The sequence below is a fragment of the Vicugna pacos genome, chromosome 36 (assembly GCF_048564905.1).
Source record: "Vicugna pacos chromosome 36, VicPac4, whole genome shotgun sequence".
Taxonomy (NCBI): Eukaryota; Metazoa; Chordata; class Mammalia; order Artiodactyla; family Camelidae; genus Vicugna; species Vicugna pacos.
Window position 1 is genome coordinate 3,739,787 of NC_133022.1, and position 27,840 is coordinate 3,767,626.

The 27,840-nt window shown below is 43.6% G+C and overlaps 1 pseudogene; it reads right to left on the minus strand.

Moving 5' to 3' along the window:
* Positions 1-294: 294 nt before the first annotated feature.
* LOC116277782 (H(+)/Cl(-) exchange transporter 3-like) lies at positions 295-26,815 on the minus strand (annotated as a pseudogene).
* Between the last annotated feature and the right edge of the window lie 1,025 nt (positions 26,816-27,840).

A 27,840-nucleotide genomic window follows, 5' to 3' on the forward strand; every position in this document is an offset into this window, starting at 1 on the left:
TGAATGCCCGACACTCACTAAGGGCTTATATCACGTGCTATTATGAATATGTCACCTTTACAAGATTTATTTTTCTGAGCCAGAAGAGAAAGAATTGGACTCCAATCTCTGAGAACAATGCCAAATCAAAAGATATGACTACATTCAGCGGGGAGGCAACCCAGAGAAGTGTGAATTCCTTTCCTAAATAACAGAACACTTGAAGGTACATAAAGCAGACCACTCGCCCCACAAGCCCAGCCAATCACATGGCACAGCTTCCCTTTCTTCCAGAAACCCACTGCACACGCACGCTCACCCAGCCAGGTGCCGGTGCTGACAGACACACACAGGCGCAGGCAGGTGCACACGCACGGTTTCCTTCAGGAGGGTACCTTTTGCGATCATCAGGTCTCTTCGGAGGGCAAACCCCACCAGTCTGAGACTCCCTGGACGTTATGAAAGCCATTGTAGCTGGTCTCGTTGATCAGGTTTTCTAAGTCATCCACCATCATGTTGTCCTGCATCAGGACAGCCAGGGGAGGGTCGCTCCTTCGTGGTCTTGTGACATCAGCGGCCAGCGGGGTGGGTGTGAACTCCTTCTTCACATCCAAGAAAGGATATCCATTTAGCCAGATGTGAGTTTCCTAAATGCCTTCCCTCCCAAAGGCATCTCCAACCCATTTACTGGTCATCACTGCAGCCATAAGGGGAACGATGCACTCCAAGCCTCCAGTGAGCACGAAGACAGTCATCGCCAGGGAGACCGTCATCCTGGTCATGCCGCCTGAAAGGAGCAAGCATCACTGGTCAGGGGGACAGGACCCTGCAGGAGAACTCCCGTAACAGGCGGTCAAACACAAACGGTAAACAGGACTTAGTGACAAGGAGCATCATTATTTTAACAAGATCTACAGGAACACAAGTCTTCTTTGTTCAAACACAGAGACTATGAAAATAACATTTCAAAACCGGTTAACTTCATGAAATAAAAAAAATCACAGCTGACCAACTAACAGTTTGCCACTTTGGTTTACTGCGGTAACAAAGACATAATTTCTCCCCACGAAGTGTTCTTGTTAGTTTTTAAGGAGTTTGCTGAAGCACATCATAGCTCATTTGTTTACTAACAATTTACAAATTAAACTCAAGTGGGCAGAATATTAAATTAATACAGTTGTTTCCTCTAAATCTTTTCAAAATTTGTAAAATATTCTGACGTGTGATTTATGTTAACAGTTTAATAACCTTCCATTAGAAAACGCATCTGAACTATTCAAATTATCCACCCAAACCACCGCTCCGAGCTGCCACCTCCAGGCTGAGGCCTCCCTGACCCACATCTCTCCCCCTCCTGCTGAGTGTCCCGTGTCTCCACCCGTCACATCCTACGTGCTCGTCTCATTTTCCAACTGTAGAAAGACGCTGGAAGACCCACTATCGCACAAACTACCCCACACTTAAAATCAAACCCTCTTCCCCCCAAGAGAGCTCCCCACAACTCACTGACCCCAACGCTGGGCCCCACCTTCCTCCCGACAGCCTCACGGCCACGCCTGGTTCACCGCTTGCTGTACCCAAGGTCCAGACTCTCACAAGTCCTACCTGACTTGCTCTGTAAAGGATCTACCTGGGGTCCCTTCCTCACCATTACCGACCCAGCATAGACGCTCAAGACTCTGCTCCTTGACTTAGTGCTCTTTGATCTCACCTCCCTGACAGCAGGCCCCACTGCCTTCCACCCACTTCACAAGCCACCTTCCCACGTGACTCGTTCCCAAGTGCTGCCCTCACCCCGCGGCTCCTTTGCTCAGAAACCTATCAGGGCTTGTCAGCTTACACTGCAGGAAGGTTGAACTCTTCCTCCCTGTTTCTAACCCAAACACAGAAGGGAGAAAGAACCTATGGGGCGTTACACACCTACGCCACACCACGGATGCCCAGGCCCCTTTACAAAGGCTTTTGACCTAACCAACCACTCACTTTACCGGGAACTGTGCGCACAGCTTTGTTTGCATGTTATCTCCTATGATCCTCGAAAACAATTGTAGGAGTGGTTGTTATTTGCAGTTTAAAGATAAGGAAATAAAAATCAACAAGTAAAAGACCCTTCCCAAAGTCATGGCACTAAAAATGACAAAGCCACAACAATCCTGCCACAGATCTGACTGACAGCAGACACAGCTCGTCCTGACGTGAACCACTGCCTTTTCAGAACCCGGCTCCACCTCCCCAGTCCGACTCTCTCTCCCCAGTGTCCAACGCGCAGTCTCTACTTCAACACCCTGTTTCTTCAAAGCTCCACGAACACTAAGCGTACTCCTACCGGGTCCCTTCGCTTCACGTCACCACCCTCTTTAACAAAGCCATCTCTCTCAGTTCTACTGATCCCTAGAAGAAAGCACACGTCCCAGCCGCCCTGAGCTCTCTCCCTCTAAGTCCCCGCCGAGGTCACGGGCATTCCCAGCTGTCCCTGGTCCTCCGCACTGCTCATACTGTGCAGCCAGCGCTGGTCTCCGCAGCATGCCTCTCGCGGAGGGTGGGCCCACCTCTGCATCACTCAGCGCAGTGTGCTGCACAGAAACGGATGAGCATCTGCTCCTCTGGACAGAAAGGCTCTCCCGTTGCTTTCACTGCATTTTACACTTACAAGATCAATAACTTCTTTACCCAACTTTGAGCCACTGAACAAAACTAAGTCAAAATACCAACTGTAATTAAATACTATAACCGAAGTTTAGCTGACATTTTAAATATAAAAATAACAATTTTTCATGTCCACAAGGACAAGAAACAGACTCTTAAGAAGGTAATGCAGATACTTGGCTTTTCTTGGCTCACAGTGACTCACCACAGAGTCAAGGAAAGGTGCTCTGAAGCTCTGCTGGAACGTAGGTGAGCCAAGGTCCTCGACAAGGAGAAAGAAAAACCTCCCTGGACAGGAGTCAAACGAAGCCTATGTGGTACTGAGACGTCATCTGTCTTGAAGCATCACATGATGTTAAAAAGGTACTAACTATTAGATTTCCACAGTGGCAAGTGTTCAAAGACAGGTAGGATGATGCCATCCATGTGTGTCCGCACCCCCATCCCTTAGACGGGGCCTCCACCTTGGTTACAGCCGAGCACACAGACCCCTGACTCACCTAAGCACGCGGCGGCACCCAGCATGGAGTACAGGCCGGGGGTGATGCAGTCGGCCACGACCTCGCACCACTTCTGGAAGATGAACCAGTCATGCTGGTAGTGGGCCAGCTGCTCTACCGCGATGCCCACCATGCAGCCAGCGATGGCACCGACGGCCATGCTGAGGATGAACAGGCCCAACAGCACCTGCAAGGGAGACCCCGGTGAGCCTGGTGCTCAGGGCAAGCTCCCAGCACAGGGAAAGCACTGTGGCCCTGCTCCTACCGGCCCTGGACAGTCCCCCACACACACATACCAAGTAACAAGCCGCATTCTCAGACACAAAGAGAAGGGACTCCAGGGTTCCTCGTCCTCCAGCTCAGGTTTCTGAACGCCTACCCCTCGTATAAACACACACACACACACACACACACACACACACACACACACACACACGTGAAGTGATCAGAAGGACAAGAGCTGTTCTTGGTCCAACCCGGCAGGGGGACGAGCTTGAGTGTGGACTGTGGCTGGGAGGCAAGGCCAGCGCAGAGGGCATGCTGACCAGCACAGGTCACCACAAGGACACCCAAACAGAAGGGCTCAAAACCTGCGTCTCCCTCTCCCCCAGGAAGGCCCTGCAGCCCCGTGGGGCCAGGGAAGCAGGGTTACAGGGTCCACACACTGCACCCGCATGGCTGAGCGCTCTACCTGGAGTCACTCAGTCGAACAAATTTCAAGGTGTTTCTATTATTTAACCTTTATGACCAGGGGACTAAGACAGACGACAATGGAAGAGAGCATCCGTACTTCAAAAACTGACATGGCTCAGGCTGGCTGAAATGAAGCTGTTACCCACCCAGCTACACCATGGACGACTGGTCCTGAGTGATTGGCAAGGGGCACATGAATCACAGGTGCAGCCATTTAGAGACTGGGGGCCGCTGCCATCCCACCCCATTCACATCCTGACAATCGTGCAGGAACTGCACTGACCAGCAAGTCATTAACTAACAACTGCAGCTGCGTCCCAGGGCACAGCTGGGCCTCGGAACAGAGCAGAGTGTACAAGGCCCTTGGGCTGCGGCCCCACAGTGACACACGGGCAGAGCACGGGCTCCACAGCCAGCCACGCCCCAGTCCCCAGGAGTCTGCCGTTTTGCACAGCCCAGAGAAATCCCGGCATCAGCAGCTGACCTTAAACAGGAGACCATTCCGGGTGACGTGGGTGGGCCCAAAGTCATCATAGATGCCTTACACGTGGAAGGATTTAGGACTAGTGTCAGAACGCGGAGATTAAACAAAGACTTGATGAGCCACTGCTGGCTCTGAAGATGAAGGAGGGGCCATGAGCCCAGGCCCATGGAAGCTGGAAAACGCAGGATGGCCTCTCCCGCACCTCCTCCAGACACCCTGACTCCAGCCCAGTGAGACCCAGCCCAGGTGCCTGGTCTCCGGATCTAAAACAAACGTGTGAGACTCGTGGTGAGGGACTCTGGCAGCAACAGGAAACACGATCACCAACTCTCTGTCTGCGCCCTGGAAGTTCAGAGTGTGCGTCCGTCCCCTGCCCCCCCGGGCCTTTGTGATGGCCCAGACAAGAGGTGTGCTGTGGGGCATCCCTGGCTGCAGTGGGAACAGTCCTCTCCTGGCACTCACTCTTGGAGCCCTGAGCTGCCATGGGAGGAATCCACCAACCCCGAGGCCGTCGTGCCAGGAAGAGCAGAGACAGCGAGCAGGGGAGACAGTGCAGGAGGAGCCCAGATGTTCCCCCGTCTCCCTAGTGTCTGACCCTGCTTGGTCCAGGCGCCCGACACAGCCTTGTCAGGTGACAGCCACATGAGGGACCACAAGCAGAGTGTGCCCAGGGAGGCCTCCCTGTACAACCACACAACACCAAGAGCGCGGTGAGCCATCGATGTCCTAAGTGGAGAGGTTTGGGGTAAGTGGTTACACAGCAAGATAGCATACTCAACAATATATCCAAAAACTCTTTTTTCATTATTTAAAATTAAACCAAACAGATAGCTTTTTCAGTCTACATGTATGAAGCAACCATCTTTAGATAAACATTTCAGTTTGTTCCACAATTACTAGAATATCACCCCCACCAGCAACCACCTTGACCCCAAAGGTGAACACCGTCATTATGATCTCAAATACGAGTGCTAACCCTAACTGCCGTGTAGCTGAATACACTCCGAGGCGGTCTGCAGTGTCATCAACAATTTTACTGGCGTTCATGTCGCTTCTGTAGTCACAGAGAGAGGAGGACTCCAGGGCCCTGCAGTCCGTGGAAAGCTCCTTGATGAGCTGACTGGTGTTGAGCCGGGTGTATGGCTTGGGGAAGGCTACCACGGCAGTGATGGCCACGACCACAATGACTTCCAGAACAGGATACTTCCCAAATCTGGTAGACTTGCACCGCTGACACCAGGCAACGTTTGCCCGAATGGAAAAGGCTCCCCACAGCCCTCCAAACACCCCGAGGAGGATAAAAGAAACAGTTCAAAAAGGTACTGTGGCGTGTGGTGCTCCATGTAAAAGAGGACCTGGCAGCTGTTACCACACAGACTGATGGACCTTAAAACAAACACCGCCACCAAAGCAGCAAAAAATGACCTCCATTAAGTCTTAAGAGGGAAGTAACAGCTAATCTAAAACAGGGCAAAAGGAAAAGAAGAATCAGTGCTGTAATTTTATAAGATATTTCTGATATGTTAAAACTTGAATGGTAAATATCAATGCTCTAAATTTTACTGCAGCTAGAATTTATGTATATTAGATGTTACCGTGGTAAGGAAAATACTATTTTATAGCCATTCTGGCTATCACATCATTACACAAATTCACAATGTCAACTGATGATAAATGTCTAATAATTATTTAAAACACCTAGCTCTGTGTTATTTTCAAAGTGAGTTCCACCCCCAATTCAATCACGGCAGTTAAAAATAAATGTACCATCACTAACTCCTGCTAGCTTATAAAGAAGTATTTAATTTTCCTCTTCGTTATTAAAGCAAAAGGAATACAAACAACCCAGAGAGAAAAGTACATTTTAAGCCATTCCTAAATCACATTTTTTTTCCTTAGTCACATTTTTGTACAAAGTTGTAAAAAGTCTTAAGCACCAATTAGAAAACAAAAGATATTCCACACAAGTGACTAAAATTATTTTCTTAAAATCAGTAACTGCAACAGAAATAATCACACAAGAAAAACTTTAAAAGATGACTTAGAAACCGATTAAAAATTTTAAAATAAAACCAATCCTGTAAGTTAGCCAATAAGGATTGTTTTAAATATTTTCCATTAAGTCAAATTCACTTCTGCCTACTTTTAATTATGTCAACAATGGTAAACTTTAAATAAATACTGACACTTATATATCAATAATAGTTTAAAAAACTTCTCTCAAGTAAAGAACATATATATTACTTTTTATGTAAGAATGAGTGAAAAATAACTAAGAAAACAAATCTGAAAACTTAAAAACAAAGTCTGTGTCTATGACACGAGCTGTAACACTGGAAAGTGTGCCACAGGACGTCTGTAACAGTACTACACAGAATTTTAATTGCTGGTTTAATTTACCTCCTCCAGGCTAAAAAGAACTCTGATCCATGCACCAAAAGCTACAGAAACACCTGCAGCCGAGGCAGCGGACAGCACCTGAAAGAGGACGTGGCCTATTTCACAAGTGCTGACAGACTCACGTGCACCAGGCCACACTCCGCGTGTCACTCAAACTCTCAAAACGCCGCTTCTGAATTTGACTCGCATGTCTCCCTTTTCCCCCCTGTCCCAAAGGTAAATACTTCTTTTAATAAGATTATTTTTCCTCCTCTGCTTTAATTGAAAGGTCATTCATGTATTCAATATTCAGTTAAACATCGGTGGGAGATACACCAATGTAAATAAGATGGAAAGAAGAAAAGGCAATGGACGCAGACACATCAAGATGTTTACTTGTGAAGACCGTGGAGAGAGCATAACTGGGGCGGGGAGGGGATATGTTTATTTTTAAAGAGGGTATCAGTTCTTCAGTTTCCAGAGCTAACCACTTCATCGCTAATAATTACTCTACTCCTAACCCTAGTAAAATATACAGGGGACCTGAAACCTCCTGAGTTTCCCTACATTTTCAGCACCCCAGTCCTCTGAAGAGACCGCTATCTCAAGCACGGAAAAGCCTCACCTGAATGAGGAACCACTGCCACGCCCGGGCACAGTCCCACCACCCAGAAGCCCTCCGAGCCAGTCACAGGAAGAAAGACCCAGCACCCCGGGTCCTGTCTCCAGCTCCCTCATCCACCACGGGCACTGCCCACCTCCCACCAGTGGGAAGCCAAATACACACAAGAATTCACTGGGCATCTATTTACCATGACTTTTCTAAGAGTCTTTATTCCTATGACTGCTTTACTCCAGTAAATATTTGAGGCTACCAAAGCATTTCATCAAATAGTGAATTTTTACATCTCTGAAAGAGAAACTGGAAATAAATAAAATTAAATTGTAAATGTTAAGAGCATGAACTCCACAGTCAGGCTGCTGTTTGGTAAATTAAAAATGAATGAAGCCTTGTTGGAATTAAATTGCACCTGGCTGGAGAGGGCACACTGGGAGTGCTCCTCTGGGAGAGCCAGGAGAACAAAGGTAACTTAATATTGTTTCTTTCCCTCAGAACTGCAGATGACACATTTAACTGAATCCTCTGATTCTACATTTAACACAATAGAATTTTACAATCAAGCCGACATCCACATACCTATAACTCACACACTTTCAATCCATTTCATAAATATCTAACAACCATTTAATTTAAAAATGTTAAGGGGCAGAAGAAGAAAGTGAAATATGAAGCCTAAATGCTTCCAACTAATGTGTAAAGTCTAGTCATTTACATACCAAGGCAACAGAATAAAGTTAATGTCATAAACATTACTAATCATTACAGTGTGTGCATTAAAATCTAGACAAATTTAACTTCTATATTTTCTGATAAATTATTTTTTGTGCTTACAATAAATAAATAAAAATTAAAATCTTTTACCCCCAAAATGTCAAGGTACAATAGCAAGTAAAGGAACTGAACCAGGTAGACACAAGCCAGAGGGCCGCCTTAGCCACCAACATGCCACGTTAGAGCCAGGACAGTTTTAGGTGTGGTTCTGAACACACACACACACACACACACACACACACACAGAGCTGGAGAAGGAGGAGGAGGGGGTGGGGGGAAACAGTGGGTGAGACTTCTCAGACTGGGAGAAGCAGGAGCGAACCAGTGGCACACGTCACACTTCAGAGCAGGGGAGGCGTGAGGCAGAGCAGAAGCAAAGGGAAAGACTTCTGTGAAACTCAACTGTGACAAATGGACACCAGCCGTCTGTCTAAAACTTTCCTAAAATACAGGAGCAAATGAGCAGCACTGGGGACGGACTGCAGAAAGATGCTAGATGACTTAAAGAAGAAAAAAGAAGCACAAACAATTCTCAAATTAAACTTTAAACCTGAATACAGAATTTATCCAAGAAGGAAAGAATGAAACATGATCTTTACACTAGGAAATTCTTTGCTGATGTAAGTCTATGTAACAGATATTTATCTGCCAAGACACTTACCTCCCTTTCCTTAGCTTCGTTTGTGCTGTACTTTGGAAAGAGGCAGGAAAAGAGATTTCCGTAGCAAAGGGCAACATGCACCAGGGATCCTTCTTTTCCTAAACTCAAACCTGAGGCCACAGCCAGTACTAACTAACGTGATGGTTTTAATCATTAAAGTCCATTTTCCCAAGTAACCTCTGATAATGAATCCACTCAGGATAGTTGTAATCTACAAAGGAAGGATCAAGGCAGCTTAATTTCCTTTAAGAAACATAAGAACTTAAGTTATTCTCTTGTCTTATTCATCTTGCAAATTCTGGCACAGATGGAACAACTCATAATGCATTTTTCAGAAGCTTGAACAACTACACTGTATAGAACAAGTCTGCATGGTACTCTAATCCTCTCCCCAAGCAAGGAGAGAAGGCGACCCTATCTCATGAACAAAACTAAAATGCCAGGCCATGTTAAGGGGATACAGGGTTTAACACAAGGGACATAATTACAGAACCCGGAAAAATTAAATCTGAATATTTCTGTTGTAGAAACATAATATAGTTTGATACATTTTAGACATTCTGTGTCAGAAATAAAGATATTATGCCTTCTCAGAATATTGTAATTATGTGTAATATCTTCCTACATCAAGAAGGATGAGTGACAACTGCTAAATCCTACATGCTATTGCTCCTCATTAAACTTAAAAAAAAGACAGTCTTAATATAGCCTCAAAAATCACTAAAATTGTTTTTAACAGACATGCACTAGAAAAAGCTAGTAACTTGTTTAAGACAGAAAAATAAAAAGAAGAAAAGAAATGAGTTCACATCATAGTTAATCCTAAATACCTTCTTAAATTACTATCAATAAATAACAAAATCCAAAATTTTGTACTACTGACCACTATGATCATTTATTTTAAAGTATAAACCAGTTATAAGTATTATCTGCCAATTTCAAGGATTATTAACTTATCTAATTAAAAGATAGTTACAAAAAGAGGATGAATGTGTTCAAACTCAGTTCCTAAGAGCAAAACATCAACTCATTCATCAAAGAACTTTAGGCTGCAAGGTATTTTGCAGGTTCTTGGTGTTTAACTGAGTCTCTTGGGATATTTATTTAGTCATATGCTGAATTAGTGGTGACAAAAAAAAAATCAACCTCCACAGAAATGGGGAAGAATTTCTTTTAGCAATGTCTACCATCAGCTTACATTTTTAAAATTTTCTTTTTCATATTCCAGACAAATCACTCCCCAAGAAAAGCCACTACCTTTTACCCCACAGGCAAGAAGCAAGTGTCACAATTACTCAATGTTAATGACACTGAACACTGCACAGCTTACCCCTGGAATCCCAGAGCCTCAGGCATACGGAGCAAACACCTTTACCAGGGAGACAGCGAGGAAGGTGAAACTCAAGGCCCAGAAGACATACATTATGTAGTTCATGATATACGAACCAGGACCCTGGAAAGCAACACGATGAACTTCATGGACTGGCACCGCTCACACAAGCACCTGCCACCTAAGCAGCTCGGGTAAAACCTGTGAAAGGCTCCCGGTCACTCCCACGATAATGAAAGCTTTATTAGAACGAAATAGTTACGTGGAATCCAAAAGCATATTTGTTATCATACCAAGGAAACAATATACTTAATATTTCTCTTAGCTTTTTCCTGATTCCTAAAGCCTTGTTGCTAAGACTCTCACCTCACTTCAGTCTCTACCTACCCACAAACCACTTTCCAGATACTGTCACTCTCAGCCTTCATGTTGCTGCAGTTCTGCTGAAGATGGAGTGAGAAACAGCAACTGCCCATCTCACCAGCAGGAGGTACATTCTTTTTGGCTCTAAAATTCAGCTGTGAGAAAATTTTAGACACATATCCATATCAGATCATACAACTATATTTATATTATATAATATTCTAGCCTCAAATTGTTCTTCCCTACAGAACATCAACAGTAGGAAGACAGCCATCTAAATACTGCAGTGCCACGAAGACAAACCCAGGGGTTTCTGCCAGGTATCTCCAGCTAGGAGGCTACGTTAACTAAAACTTCTGGTAATTCACACTTCCCGAACAACCGTGATGCAGTACATGACCCAGCTGCAATGAGCTGACTCCACGTGGACTTTCTGTGAATGCACGGACCGTCCCGCTCGTCTTTTCCACGACAGGAAATACATCTTATACCATAACGCAGCAGACCTGGGAGCGCGCGGTTAGCTAGCAGGCGCTTCTGGGAGCACATGCACGTATTTCACTTGCTGCCCTGTACTCGCATATTTTCCATTCTATCCCAACACACGTCTTCCTCTTTATTCTGTAATGCAGCTGCAGGCATCTCACACGTGATGAATTCTGTAACCGCGTGCACTGGGGACTCACTTCCCTGTGTCAATGACCAATGCACTTGGAGCCAGAGCGCGCCTCACCTCCGCCTGGCCGATGCCCAGCTCGGCCCACACCGCCCACTGCAGACAGCTGCCCCTCCCCTTGAACGCCGTCTCGTTGGACCCCCAGCAGCACTGCTCGTGGCTGTACCACGGCGCACTGAGGCACACGCTCTCCTTGAGGTGGGTCATCCAGTCAGCAGCGATGCCTATCAGCCCAGCCAGCGCCCCTGGGGAGAGGGGGCGGACGCAGGGGTCAGGCCCTTTGCAGGGAGTCAAGAATGACCAGGTTAAAGGGGTCCAAGAAAGCTGGGGGCCCCCTATGAATAAAGGGCTGTGAAGGGAAGGGAACACTACAAATTTAAGAATTCCTAATCTTTGTTATAAATAAGTTTATTTATATATTACTTTGTTAAAACTGTAAATAACTCATCTTTAAAATTGTTATTTCTTTGTTTGAAATTAAAACCAATTACATCATTCAAATTCATGGTTATTTTAAACTGGTGTCTGAAAGATACTAAAACATCTTCCAAAGACAGCCACCTGGCAGGAAGGTCTCAACTCTGCTGGTGAAGTCAGAGTTTTTACTAGTGTGTTTCAGAAACCCAATACACAGATTGACAGATGATGTCAGTCTCATGAAAACGTAATGTCCATTAGAAATAACTCGTGGAACTCACGGCAGTAATGCCTTATTGTGACAGATGATCAGTTTTCTTCTTCTAACAGAAAGCCAAATATACCAAGATCATTTTACGAACAATACAAGAATACACAGATCTGTGGTCAAAATCTAGGTCCTTCTCATGTGAAAAGACCAATGGGTCAGACAGGTGGTGGCCATCACGACCCCAGTGTTTCTCTACTCGCCGCAAAGGTTTCACCTCCCTTGAGTTCTTCTGCACGTCATCTCCTCTGGTGGAGCTGAAGGTCATGAACACTGTCAAAGCTTCAAGTGTGTTTTCAGAACTTCACCTGCTGTCACGTCCCCCACAAAGAGCCTTGGAGGGCGCTCTGCAGCTCAGAGGTCAGAGCATGGGTCCCTCCAGCCCCACGACCTCAGTCTGGTCACGCACCCTCTCCATGCTCAGTCCCCTCGCTGCCAGACTGAGCCCAGGGGACCGCCATGAGTTGTACATGCACGGAGAGCTCTGGAGCACTGTGTGAGGCCTGGGAAGCACCCAGCATGCACTAGCTATTTATTATGCTGTTCACACTGAAGGTACTTTGCACTGATCATCTGGTCCAAATCACTGACCTTACAGGTAAAGAAACAGCGAGAAAGAACAACTGAGCTGGCCGGACGTAAGGGACATGGCCGAGACTGGGAGTCTGGAGCCTCCTGCCTCTTAGGCTTATGTTTAAGAAGGTGTGTTGAAGAAACAAAACACATGCTTTTAAAAATCCACAAGTACTTGAAAAAACTGCAGTTAGGAAGGGAGAACTACTTACTGTCCTGTTAAACCAAAAAAGAATTGCATTAAAAACTTCCTTTACCTGATGCCAGCCAGCCCTGTTAGTGTCACCACGAGCCACCCTGACCACGCGTCACACAAGCTCTTCATTATCTCCCACGCTCATTCTTTCTTTTTGCTGTTGATCTGAAATTGGAAATGTTTATGTTTCATTTTTCAGACTATGAATAGAAGCCACAATTCTAGAATCTAACAACCATCTCAGTTACTACACATGTTACAGCACTTTCTAAACTAAATAATGGGATAGGAGAGTCTGGGGCAGAATCAGTGTCAAACAGCTGCTACACCTGCAAATGAGACAAGCACCCACCCAGAGCCCTGCATCTGTAGCAAGAACCTCGGAACTCGAGAGCGAGGGGGTCCACAAACCACATCAAGTCTCCTGGTAGGAAGAGCTGAGTCCAGGTTTGGTGCAGGAACCAGGCAGGTTGAGTCTTCCCCAGAATATATCAAAGTCCACTAAGCCATGTCAAAGGACACGGCACCAACCCAAACAAGCTTCCCGCAGTCAAAGCTGGAACACTGTGGGCATCACGAAGGACAAGCTGTGCTGCATACTCCGCCTCAAATGTGTTCAAGCGCACGAGTGCACGGAGACGCAGAAACAAGACCCTGCCGGGCCCGCCTGGTGGCTGCTTGGGAGCCGCGTGGTTTCACACTTCCTCCCTCCTTCCTGTACAATTCAAACCTGAGGGTACCCCACTATCGGGTGAGGGAAAGGCTCTCTCTATGGAAATAGTCAAGCTAGTAAATAAAATAGGAATAGAATTAGATGACAGCATTGCTCAAGATACTGAAATAAATATTTGAAATGATACAATGTTGATCTGCCTCCAAGTAACCTGGGGTAGAAGGACTACAGGATAGGCAGGAACAAGCACTGAGAAAGTTTTTTCTTTTAATTCAACGTTTTGAGAGCAACAGTAAGAAAAGTTCCATGTAGAACTTCCCAGCTTCCCAAGGGTTTAGGCTTATACAAGCACACATTAAAGTGCTGAAAATGGCGTCTGACCTCCCTAGGGAGAGAGATGACGGATGTGAAGAGCTGGGACGCTCACTGACTGCTGCACGTATGGTGACGTTACTTGCAGTGTTTTCCAGGGCCGTGGACTACTTACACAATCAGAGAAAAAAGCAACATGCTGTGGTTTCTTTTAGTTTCAATTTTCACTAAAATTTTCTGAACACGGTGTCTTACGGATCCTCTGCCACCCTCACTTTAGAACACAGTCAGATCCTCCCTGATGTGCCCATGACTCTCAAGTTTCATCCTTCCAAGAACAAATGCGCTCACCTACCAATCACACAAGACACGGGGCGTGCGGTGTCTGATTCAGGCACGCTGGGCTGACAGTGGCTCCCATGGCTACAAAATCATCCACCAAAGTTCAAGGGACTTTAATGTAACAGAAGACAACAAGTTCCCTGATTCAGTCTCACATCACACACTGCAACTAATCTTTAAGAAACTACCACCTGTCAGCGTGGTGCAGGGTCAGAGGAGAATATCCACAAAGATCTGAAAAGGTTTTTAAAACACTCTCGGCTTTTCTAACCACACGTTGTGTGAGGCTGGATTCTCTTCATAGACGAGAACCCAGCAGTTTTAAATAAACCAGACAATAATGAATGAGATTATAAAAATGTAACACAATGTTATTCCCTCATTAAATATTCTGTATTTTGGAAAATGTAGTTATTTTCATAAAACTTTATTTTAATAATTTCATTCTCTTTATATAGTAATATTGGGGGGAATTAGTTTATCATTTATGTATTTTTAATGGTGATGCCGAGAACTGAACCCAGGACCTTGTGCATGCTAAGCACACACTCTGCTTCTGAGCTATACCCTCCCTCCTCATAAAAATGCTTTTTATGCTAAAATGTAATGGGTTTGTCAGTTATTTTTTAAATGAATTAATATTCTTTTACATTTCTCAGTTTAAGTATCTAATACGGTAAATACCTATTAATATAACCACATAAACAAAAGCTCAGGCATCCTCAACAATTGTCTAGAGTTTCAAGAGGACCTGAGATGAGAAGGTTTGAGAACTACTGGTCTTAGAACACTGACTGCATGTATTACGTCCCACTTTCAGTTATACCTATTTAAAATGTTTCCAGAAAAGGTAAATATTGACTGCTGAATCTCAGAAGCAGTACTTTTTGTAAACAATATAATCTAATTTCAATTTCAGGTTTCATACTCGTGTACATTAATATGAAAGGTTATGACTAATTTGCACAAGTAGTTATTTACAAGTAAATTTCAGAGCTTAAATTTGTAAACAGTCTTTTGGAATTTGGAATTTTATTTTCAAGAATTTTTTTTCCCCTATCAAAATTTGTTTCTGTAAGCCTCCATCAACAACAAAACACAGCACCTAAGTTGTAGTTTTTAGTGAAAGCTACTCTTCTTTTGGTTAGTGATTCACTACGACATTCAACATGCCCTACAAAGGACTTAATTGGAGACATACTCAGAATTTAAAACCACGGAAGCAGGTTAGAGGAAGCAAACCCCACGCCACAAAAGCCTCCTTCTCTAACAGCTGGAACCAGGGCCGCAGCCTCCGCGCTGCTCCAAGCCAAGCACTATGCTGACCTCCAGGTTGGACCTTGGCCTGATCCTCCCCCAGCTCACATGCCACGGTTCCCCTCCCTCCCTATTTTGTCTCATGACACTTCAATTCTAAGCTACTTCAAATCCTTTCCAGAAAGACAGAGGATATTAAAAAAAAAAACTTCTAAAAAAAAGTCACATAGAGAAAAAAAGTATTATTTATAAAACAAAGAAATTTACTTACATCTACTTATAATGTGTAACGAATTTTGGCAAGCTGAGGTCACTGGCAGAAAGTCATTATGAAATGATCTAATTATGCACTGTACTTTAAAAGCTCCTGGAAATGCTCACCTGCTGTGCCTCTCTCGGCCCTTACACTTCTCCCAAACCCAGTCGATGGTGTGGAAGTCATGATATGTGCAGACACCCGGGATCGGCTCATCCAAGAGGTCCAGCAAGTGCGTGGAGCCACTGATGCTGCCTCCGTTGGTCACGGTGTAATGAGTCCCTACGGAGCAAAATAGGAACAAGGAGCCTGATTTATGAGAGACAATGGTGAACTGTGCAACCTTCTTAGCAGCTCATTAGTGATTCATAAAGAAACAGTATCACTTGAAATACCTGCAATAAAGTAGAGGAAGGAAAGCATTAAGAAAATGGAAATAAAGCAGAAAGACTATGGCCTATCCTTTCAAACTCTTGCTGGAGAATCAAACACACCTGCCTAACAGTCATTGTAAGCTCTGGGGGCAGGAACTCTGCTGAACTTACTATTTGCTATTGATTATGGCACAGACTCTGCAAAGTTAGTTAGATAGTGACTTACAGAAGATTGACAAATCGAAAGTTATGACTGTCATCTGGTAGAATGTAAATGATTTCTGTCTAGTAGAAAAGAAAACCCCCAGCTGCAGTGCTGGTTCTGCTGTTTAACTCCGACCTGTAACAAAGTTCTTCCTCCCATGCACTACCAGTGTCCGGGAGCCTCACGCATCCTCCTCTGAATCAGCTCCTCATCCAGCTGGTCCCCTCACCAGAGTTACAGAAATCTTTGACAAGTGTCCACTATATACCTTATAAGAGTGTAACAGACTTGAAGCTACAAGGAAGGAGACTGAAAGACAATTCACAACAAAGAAATGAAAATGGCTCTTAAACTTGGAAAGATGGTCAATCTAACACAAAAAAATGAAACAGAGAGAGGGGAGGGTACAGCCCAGTGGTAGAGTGTGTGCTTAGCATGCACAAGGTCCTGGGTTCAATCCCCAGTACCTCCATTAAAAAATAAACAAACAAACCTAATTATTCTCCCCCCAAAAATAAAATAAAAAGTAGAAGTGCATTAAAAAAAAAAGAAACACAGATCAAATCTATAATTTCATTTTCTTCTATCAGATTAGTAAAGATAAAAACAGTTGGCTAGTGCACTGATTTGGCAAAGTTATGCAGAAAAGGGCCCCTGCCACAAAAATCATTAGTTCCAATATAAAATGGTATAACCTCTTTGGGAAGGCAAAGCTACACAGATGCCTTCCAACCCAGCAAGCACACCTCCAGAATTTTTCAGCACTTAAACCTGCATAAATCCATAAATTATGCACAGGGGCAGGACACCTTCCCAGTGCTCTAGAAAGCAAGCACAATGAAGGCTAAAGCGCTTATGATCTGAAAGAGCGGTCGGCAAAGGAGCCGGGGCGTAAGCACGTGAGATTTTGGAGGCCGTACAGTCATAACGACTCAACTCTGCCACAGAAGCACTGAAGAGGTCACGGACAACACATAAATGAACAGATACGGCTGTTTCAATCATCACACTTTATTTACGAAACACGTGAGAGCAAGGTGTGGCTCGACCCCAGACCTGCAGTCTCCATAGCACAAGCCAAAGTCACCTGAAGACATTTATCAAGAACTTTCTACATAAGTGGCATTCTTCTAGATAGTACAGGAGATACAAAGGTAACAAAAATATCATCCCTGAGTTTAAGCTACAAGTTGGGGATTCCAAATTCAAAATATACTTTAAAACCAAGTTCTAACATCAAAGCACTAGAAAGTCAATTTTAGTTGCGTTACCTATGTTTAATTTGTGATAAGGAAATCTTAAGACTGAAGTATCTATAACTAGGTGGGATTAGTCTAAGAAAACTTCTTTAAGAATGTAAATTTTAAGTTGTAATTTGAAACCATCATTCTACGATTTCACAATAATTACAGCTAAATATTTGATGTTAGATATGTTTATACCTATTTCTGAAAAAAGAAACATGTATGTGATATGAATACTGACTGTGAAAGACAGTTTATATTACACCATTAGGAAAGAGTTTGAAGGACAAAAACCAGGCTAGCTAAGAAACATTCACCCTAACCCAAGAGTGAAAATTAGCAAACTTGAGTGTTCCACTGCTAGTGGAAGTAAAGACTGATGCAACCATATGGAAGGACAATTTGGAAATATCTATTAAAATATAAAGTTTCCACTTATAGGAATCAATTCTACAAGTGCACAAAGACTTAAAAGTTTTCACTGAAACTGTATTTGTATACTGCAAAAGTCAAACCAACAGAAATGTCCCATTCATTGATAATTAAATGAATGATGGACATCTGTGCAATGGAATACAATGCAGCAGTTAAAAAGGATGTAGCCCAACATATGATCTAGGAATCCCACTCCTGGGCGTATATCTAAAGAAAACCCCAATTCAGAAAGATACATGCACCCCAATGTTCACAGCAGCACTGTTCACAACAGTCAAGACATGGAAGCAACCTAAATGTCCACTGATAGATGACTAGATAAAGAAGCTATGGTGTATATATACACGATGGAATATTACTCAGCCATAAAAAGAATGAAATAATGCTATTTGCAGCAACATGGATGTACATTATCATACTAAGTGAAGTAAGTCAGACGGAGAAAGACAAGTATCATATGATATCACTTACAAGTGGAATCTAAAAAAATGACACAAATGAACTTATTCACAAAACAGAAACAGACTGCTACCAACCACCCAGATTCTAGTCCTACCTAGCTAAGTAATTTTGGACAAAGTCGTCTTTAAATATTAAGCATCTATAAGGTATATGTACCTTACAATAAAGATGTATGTATAAGCAAAAAGGCATTTAGAATTTTTCTAAAGCCCTAAAAACTTAGCAAAGCTGGTACATAATTTTTCAAATAGGTGATTTTAGCATAAGTGATTAGATTACATCTTCATATTCTGTGGCAGTAATACAGTCCTCATGCCAAAAATAAACACCTAAAAGTGTGTCATTTAAATGAAAATGTACTAGTTGATACAGAACACAAGGTTGATGGTATACACAAACACTGTAAAAATGAAACCTGTTCTATTTTGTGGCTTCTAAGAGAAGAGCAAAATTCCCAAACTTCTCTTCTACAAGTCTGATGGTTTAAACTGATGTGTGTCGTCTTTTGTTTACCCACAAAGAAACTACCATAAATGCTAAGCCATTCACAAAATGCTCGCGTGGCAAAGCTGGGATCTGGATTTTCCCCTGCCACTATCAGTATTGCCTCGATCAGAGCAGAAGAGGGTCTTGAATCAACTGGGGTAGGTGGAAGGGAGGTGCCCAGAGCCACCGTGCCAATACGGGGACCAATTCTATAACTGTGCAGGCAGAAGTCAAGTGAACTGCAATGTAGGCTGCAATCTGTCCTTCCTGATCACTCAGAGAAGCAGTGAGAATAGGAATTAATACAGAAATGGTTACAATTTTAAACAATGAATGCTGCTTCTGCCCACCTGGTAACCCTTTCCCTGTCTTTCTGAAACAAGCCAATTATTTTTTGAAAACTTCTAGCGAACACTGAATGCAGGATGTCAACCAGAGCATCTTCCCCTCCCCAGCTAAGGAAACAGCACGCCACCCAGGGTGGGCTTATCAAACTCCGTCTCCTGGATATGCAAGCCTCGAGCAGAGTGATACAAAGACAGGGGAAGTCTATTAATCTTAAGGACTGAACTTTAAAGGACACAGGACAATTCCCGTTACCTAGATCCCTAGACCTCGGACTGTAAGAGTGAGATCTGAAAGTAGCAGCACCCAAAATTAAGACAAAAACTTTTCTGGAGGTCTGACTGCCAGCTGCCAGCGACCACCCTTCTACTATCTAATGGCTGAAAACAGCATCTAGAAAAGAGTAAAGATCACTTTCTTTCCAGAGTGGCCTGGTAGAGAGATTCTGTGACCTTAGCACACTCTGAGGTCAGAAAGCCCAGAGTCACGTTCCAGCTGCACTGCGTGCCCGGCTGCAGGCGCAGCACAGACCACTTAGTAACCTCTTACAGGCGCCTGGGTCTTCTCGCCTGCTTCCAGAGCGTGGGGCGTGGACCAGAGGTAAAACACCTGTTAATAACCTTGACAAATAGGAGATCAATAAACGCAAGTTATCGCTTCTGCTCAAATATTTTGGCATTTAGAATTTCATCAAGCTGTATTTCATTACTCACATGGTATTAATCTTAACCAAAAGAATAATAATATGACAAAGAGGAGAAAAAAGTGTTTCACAAATTTAAGCTCTGGGTTCATCTACAACTGCATACTGAGCAAAAATTCTGTAGATTTTTAACAGATAATCAAGCCTAGTATGGACAGAAAAACAAATTTCTAGAATGTATGTTCAGTGACCAATCTTTCCACAAAGTGGACATTCTATAATTTAAATATCACAACAATACCTCACAGTTCAAGCATGACTAACACTAAAACACCTCAGCCAGGAGGGAAAACTGTCCAGTCAATGAGCTGTAAGTGGCCTGTAGCCTTCTTGCAAAAATAACTTCATTGATAAGAGGACTTTTTGCCTTGTTTATTTTTTCCCTAGACACAAAACTTTGTAAATTTCATGCATACCCACGTAAACACAGATTTATTGTTTATTAATATCTATAATCTAAACAAAAAGTTTAAAAATTATCTGTAGGAAAATAAAATTTTACGTTATTATTTAAAGAAATATTTTCACCAATGGGTAAAGAACAGTCTTTTCAACAAACGATGCTGGGACAATTGGCTCCCTACATGTAGAAGAACGAAGTCAGACCCTACCTACCTTGCACCATACATGAAAATTAACTCTACACAGGTCACAGACCTCCATGGAAGGGCTGAGGCTGGAATGCCTAAAAAGAGGAGTAAATCTTTGTGATCCTGGGTGTAGATAAAACAAGCACAGGTGGCAGAAGAACACCAGATGACATCAGAATCAAACCAACCTTTCCCACCTAGCGGCCAGGTGCTGTGTTGTGACGATAAAACCGCTAACACACCCTGAGCGCGCACGGTGTGCTACGTGTGGTTCTCAGCACTTCACATGTATTAGCTCATTTAACCCCCGCAAACACCCAGGAGACAGATATTAAGATCTCCATTCTATCAACTAGAAAGATGAGACCCAGAGAGTTACGAGACATGCCCAAGGCCACACAGCTAGTAAGCAGTGGAACAGGGATCCAAACTCAAGCACTCTGATTCCAGAGATACTTCTTACCACTACACGCTATACGGCCTAAAATACTGCCTAAAAATAATTCTATGGTTTATCTGCTGGCAGGTTTTAGGACACGTGGACACGCCTCTTTCCAAGCAGGTTAGGAACTGTCAGGTGCTACCTCCTCCCAGGAGGCACGTAGCACTCAGACTATCAGGACAGCCCAGCCGCCATCAGAGCCCCCTCTGCCTCTGGCTGCAGATCGCCTTCTGCTGCAACAGCTGTCACCAGCACTGCTCTGGTACCGGCCTCACACCCCGTGCCTCAGCAGAGGTCTAGGACAGAACACGCCCTCTTCCTGTCCTCAGGTAGTTCCAGACTCATCTCTGGCACAGGACACCGACCCAAGTGCCCCTCCAGGTATATACTTAGAAACTGATTTTCAGACTCTTTGACTGTGGCCCACAGAGCAAGAAACATTTCCCACTGACACAGTGTACAGATACACACGTGAGTAAAACCAAAGTTTAGCATATTTAATATCTGGCATATATTCTGATATTTCCACTTCCTATTTCCTTCCTTCCTTTCTTTTTTAAAATACTGGTCACAACCAAACATGATGAAACCTGTAATTCGACAAACATAACTACAGAAATATAGATGTTAGTAAAATTACCTGCTTTCCCCATAAATAAAAGCTTTTATATTCCCACCCACTAGTCCTCAACATATATTTGCTGAACTGATCTGAAAAAAAAAATACTAAACTGTTACACTTAAAACTGAATGAATCCATTAGTAAATTTCACCATCACACACCTTCAGCAGTCTACGCCTCTTCTCAAAGAGGAACATCCAAACAGTAGTTCTACATGCAAAAGTAGGTATTTATTTGTCTTCTGAGACTGCTACTTGTTACCTCCGGGGTCAATCCCAAAAGATGTGACAGCAGTGATCCCTGCCACTTAAGCTTACAGACAGATGACTAACCTATCACACACACACAAAACATACTTTTTAAAAAAAAGTTATGAAAGAAGGCAGGCAGAAATCTAAAATTCTACATATTCCCTGACAACCCAGTTTCAACCATACATTTGGAGCTGGAAGTCTAGTCCCCAGTGTGTTTTTCCCTTCCCTCGGCCACCTTACTGGTAAGAAATGGTCACCCTGGTGAGGGAGGGGAAAGTGAACGTGGTAAGCTGATAGTGGAAGTTCCAGAATGTCAGCAAATGGCCAAATGAAAGATGAACAGGGTAACACAGAGCCTGTACTCAGCAGGTGGCCAACTACACGTCTGCTGGATAAACGAAGGTAATGGAGCATTTGCTCTTTAAATTCATCTCACCACCCCCAGTCACATTTAACTGCTGCCTATTTAAACTGCAAAGACTTGGAAGGTAAAGCCAACTGTCAGCAGCAGAAGACTCCTCCTTAGGATGGAGACACCACAAAAGGTGGGATCTTCCCTGCCAGCTGGAAAGAATTCACAGCTGAAGCAGAGGGACACAGCAAAAGCTGCTTTCTTTCTCAACCGAGGAAACGAGGAAATGGAAGGAAAGTGCTGGAGAAGGGAGAAGGGAAGAAAAGTGCTTAAGTGAGGAAAAGGCGCTTGAGTGGGGAGCCGGCAGCCAAGCTGGCCGGTGGAGACAGCTCCACCTGGGTCGGGCCATGTGGACTTTTATGGGAGGTTTCTGCCATCATGTCCTCCTTCTGGGTGTGATGGAGCCAGTCAGCCCTTGTATGGGCCTTTCTGGTTGTTGTCATGGCAACAGCCAACTGTTGTGGCACTGGTGGCTATGTCTTTAACACATTACCACGAGCATATAAGGAGGCCCAAGGTCCACTGGAAGCCAGATCCTCTGCCATCTTGGTTCTAACAGGTTCTGTGTCTTCTCTCTGAAGCTGCCTCCTGAGACTTAGATAATAGTAACTGGTTTGTAGTCCAGGGAGGGGCAGGGGTATGACCCTGGGGGCAACAGCTTTGGTAACACAAAGGAAAGTTGCTTTTAGTTAGAATGCCTGCAACCTGGTGGACCCAGTATGCCCCCCCAATAAACCATCTCCAAAGATTCTGTTGAGCCATGAAAGTTTTAAAGGGAAATGGGGGAGTAATCTCAGTTAATCAATGAGACAGGTGTTCAGAATCGTCATTCCCCTAGTGCCTGCAGGCTTGTCCTATCAGCTGCTGGAGTCTGCTCTTCTATGACTGAGGGAGGCCTGGGAGACTTCAGGTGTTCTACAAACAAGAGGCAGGGGTTGGGGGGAAGCCCACAGAGTCCTGCTTGACATCAAAATCCCAAAGTTGACAGAGGATACACAATCAGTAAGTGGCGATGCTGAATTACCCAATTCACTGTCTCCTTCTCCATTCTATCGACACTTGAAAATAAAAGGCCATATCCGTAGGCTAGGGTGATAAAGCGGACATTAAGACATCAGCATAACTGAAAACAAGTTCCACATTTGTTTAGGACCTCTGCATGTAAAGTGATTTGTAAATCACATAAATTAGAAGACTCATGAAACTTGCTCTTTTAAATGGAGGCAGGAATAAATTGATAAACTAAAGCAAATCCATTTTGATCTAATTAAGGTTGTAAAGAACTGCAAAAAACTACAAATTAAACATGTCTATTGAAAAACAGAAACAAAACTTTAAAATACAATTGAAGCCACCAGTCTCCTGTGGCCTCATATCAGCACAAAACAGAGACTCCAGTGCTGGGAAAACAGGCAAAATCCCAAATCTAATCTACGTGGCAGGAGATCTGCTCATGTTTTGATACTTTGAAACACAAAGCATTTTTAACCACAGCAAGCTATGAGATGGTATAAAATTAATCATACTAAGAGTGCCAGTTATTTTTAGAAAATAGAACAACAGGCAGTATATGAACCACATTTTACAGAAGATTTTAAATCCATATACTGTGGCCAAAGTAAACTTAAACACAGTTTTGTTTTATACTATTTTAGAATACAAAGAGTTTCTGATCTCAAATAATCTCTATTTGTCTTTTTAATTTATAGACACTTTAGATGAAATAATTTGTAAGAAGAGGCTCAGTTTTGTAGTTGACTAAAAGTATAATAAGGACCTGAATCCCAAAATCATTTTACAAAGAACCTATAGGATTGCTTCTGTGGCTATAAGAATATCATCTAACACCTAGATTTCCAAATAATTTGCAAAAAGTGCTAACTACTGATACTTTTAGGAGGGAATAAAAATGAACAAATTCATCTATTATAGCAGGAAGAAAAAAGCTTTACTTAAATAGAGCTCTATGCTAATGGATGTCAAGAAATGATTTCAGGTAGAAATGTACAAAAAATAAGACCTCAAACTTTGTTTCAAAAGGAAAGCCACACTTGCTGTGGTTTGAGACTGCTACAAGCCTGGCCTTCAAGGTCCTCTAGGGTCGGGCCTCTTCCCTCCTGAAGCACCCCTTCTTCTGAGGCGCAGACCAGCGAACAGCACACTAGGCACTCCCTCCCACCAGAGCACGTGCGCTGCTACCCTCTCCACCAGGGATGCCCATCAAATCCCCATGTGCACGTGCAAACTCCGCCAACTTGGATAAGGCTCAAAAATGGGGACTGTAACAGTTCCTACTTCACGATCTGTGACGAGGATTAATGTCTTGTTACACATAAATGAATTCCTACACATAAAGCACTCACAACAGCGTCTAAGTACTAGCTGTTGTTAATTTCACTATTACTACCACCATGGGTTCTCCACAGCACCCGATAGTAGCTTTCAGATGCAGGAGCTCAATAAACACTTCCAATGAAACAAGAAATATTTAAATGATGCTGAAGGTCCCCCAAATCAAACCACTCTAAGGGTCTGTTAGAGTCATTCAACCTCCAAGCTACCTAAACGTCATTAACAGGGAAGAAAGAGCATAAAACTTAAAATCTAAATAAACCAAAGGTTATTTTCCCTGATAAAATTGTAAGAGACATTTTATGAAAGAACTTAACTTTCTGTACAGGAAATATACCCCAAAAGATAATAATTTCTAAAATGTCACCTTAATTTCTGATCTACCAGCAATATATTAACAAATTCTAATCTCCATGCATTTCCAGTGTTACTATTACTCACTTAAATAGGAACCTTCATCACTTACCATCTCACTGTGACCAGTGGCATCAAGTTTAGTTTGCTCCACAAAGGTAATCCCTAACTCCAGCACCCAGGGTTTCACTAAAGAGTCGTGTTTACTTTGCTGCTATGCTTTACAATTTTATACTTTGATTATCTACCTCCTCACTCTTGATCAGCCCCAAGAGATGTTTCTAGTCATTCTAATTCTGTCCTCACAGGGAAGCTGACTCCTCTTCTTTATTTATGTTAGCTGCCTGTCTCCACATCTCCAGTTCCTTTGTTTTGACCCATGGCCACAAAAGGTCATAAACTATGGATAACAAATAACCTCGAATCCATAGATACGAGCATACTACAGTAGAGTCAAGTGAGCCTAATTCCCAGCTTGGTCTGCACTACAAAGACACAATGTTACTTTCAAATAACACTGGCTTCTGCTAACTGAGTAAGTGCTCATCAAAGGATAAGGAATCTGCTTAGGCTGCCAAGAGTGGGACTGATTTCCACCTTGAGCAAAATTCCTGAAGGACTATTTATGAAAATATAACAGAAATAAAGAGCTTATATTTTAGTAATAACCATACCAGTAACCATGCCTACTCTCATATAAGCTATGACATCTTTCCCATGCAGAGGTGGGGTCCATATATACATTCTGTCCAAGATGGTCAAATTTAACACTAGGAATTTAAACTTCCCAAGCCCAGGTCTTCTGGTTTATTATAAATCAACAAACAAATGTTATAATAGCTCAGAGAAAACACAGTTTAATTACTGATTAACAAATACTGTGACATTTTAACGGTCACCATTCATTCACGTAGCTTCCTGTTTAAAGAAAGCCTTACCAAAAAAAGGAATCATGGGAACAGAGGAAAAAGGAGAGCTTAGGAACAAATTTGAACTGGAAAAACTAACAAACCCAACAATTCTGGGTGCTAAGACTATTAAATTTTAATTTCTTTGTGCTTTTAGATATTTCCCCAAATGCACCAGAATAATTTATATATACATAAATGTATTTTACTAGAAGGTAACTAACAGAAAGCACAACATACGTAACATGATCGTCATATATTTTTTCTCAAAATCTGAAAATCAAGCTTTTACTAGCAACAGAATACTACAGGATATATATAAATAATGTTGCCACTGTTCAGAGCCTAATACTGTCTGGTCTGGTAGACACAGTGCAACCGATAAATATTTGTTAGGTATGTTACCATTTTTTAATCCTAATGGAACTTAATGCTTTAAAAAAAAGTTTTCTCAGAATACAAATCCTATTTTAAATAAAAGAGGCTAAACACGCTCAGGAAAATCATGACTTCCTTATTTTCTTCATAATTAAAGTTCAGATTAAACCATAAAATGAGTTTACAACATCATGCAGGAAATTCAAACTAACGTGGCTCATAAACGAAGTCATCTAGCTAAGAGATTTTTCTGGCGGTTCAAGTATCTTTCTAGAACTGTAAGCCTATTTTTAGAATAATCAGTCTAAGAAAAATGAAAAAAAAAAAGGCAGTTTAACATGTAATCAGTTTTGGCAGTGCCTGCCAAACGGTTTACATGAATGCTGGGCGCTTTTCTGGTTTTCACAAACTACTATTATTTTTTCTGACGTGTGAAAATTATCCTCTATGTTTTCATCGAGTACGTTCTTACGAGAGCCCTGTGGCAGGCACTGTAGCTAACCACATGAACGTGTATGAAACTGTGTTAATACAGGAGCGTGCTCATCGTCACCGCCGCCGGAGCGCTCTAGGACTCAGGCAGCGCTGCTCCTGCGCGCCGCCTGCGCGGTGCCCGGCAGCGGCCGAGCCCGCGGCACCTGGACGCACGCCGGAGGCCGCGACCACCGGCGCCACGGCGGGAGCGCCGGGGACGGGCGGGACGGGGACCGCCGCCCGCTTACCTCGCTCGTGCGGCTCCCGCAGCGGGATGGCGTCTCCTCCCCCGTCGTAGGGCAGGAAGAGGCCGGGGCGGCGAGCTCGCTGCCGCTCCGCCGCAGCCCCAGGAGCCGCCATAACGGGCGCGCGGCGCAGCCTCCGCCGTGACGTCACCGGCGCGCGCCGGTTCCCGGGCGACAGGCGGCTCCCGTCAACCGCGCCGCCCTGCGACACGTGCGACGGTGACTAAGTCCGGGGACCGACAGGCTGGGAGTGCCACCCCTTCTGGCAGCGAGCGCGGTGCGGGCACAGGGCAGGCCCCCCGCTCCCAGCAGCAGGGGAAGAATGGGAGCGACGCTAGCGAGGTGGCGGGCTTTACAGGATCAGTGTGCTAATTTTTATATAGCAACGTCAGGTGAACCCTAAGGACAGAACTAGAAGGTACCAGGGGCGTCCAGAGACTTGATGCAGAAGCCTGTTCTTCATTAGCTGAATGTGCTACTGCAGACTTGCGCTGCGGATCCATTTTAAGTGAACCATTACTAAACCCCGCAGCATCTCGTTCCCTTCCTTGGAGGAGCGAGCCAGCAGCACGTCCAGGCTGGAGGAGAAAGGCACTTACCGGGCCAAGTACCGTAGCTAGTTAGGAAATACGCAGAGAGATTTCCTAGGTGGGAGGCTTTCCTCTCTCCTAACTTCTTGCTTTTCCTACCTCACAAAGATTTTGTTATGCTCAAAAAAAAAAAATTAAAAAGGTTTTTGGTGAAATGTGTTTCGAGGGGTACTTCAGTTGTCTCTTTGCTAGAAATTTTATAAAATTCAGAAATGAACTTTTTCTAACGTTTCAAACTGTCATTCCAAAAGGAGCGGGAAAAAAAAAAAAGCGGATGCTCATTGAAGCTGAGTTCAAATTGTTACGGCCAGCTCTCAGAGGATTCCTCTAGGCTAGGAGATTCTCCTTCTGAAGTACTATGTTGCCGCAGGGCCACAAAACAAAAATGTTCTATTCATTAGAAGTGATGCCAAAGGACTTGGTAAAATTTGTTTTCCTAAATACCGAACGGGCCAACCCTAAGGTTTACTCCAATTCAGTGCGTTTATATGAAAGTTGGGAGCAAGAGAAGGAAAGAGAGGACTCATGGCAATAAAGAGAAGAGAGAAATTCTATTCAGTTTGTCTA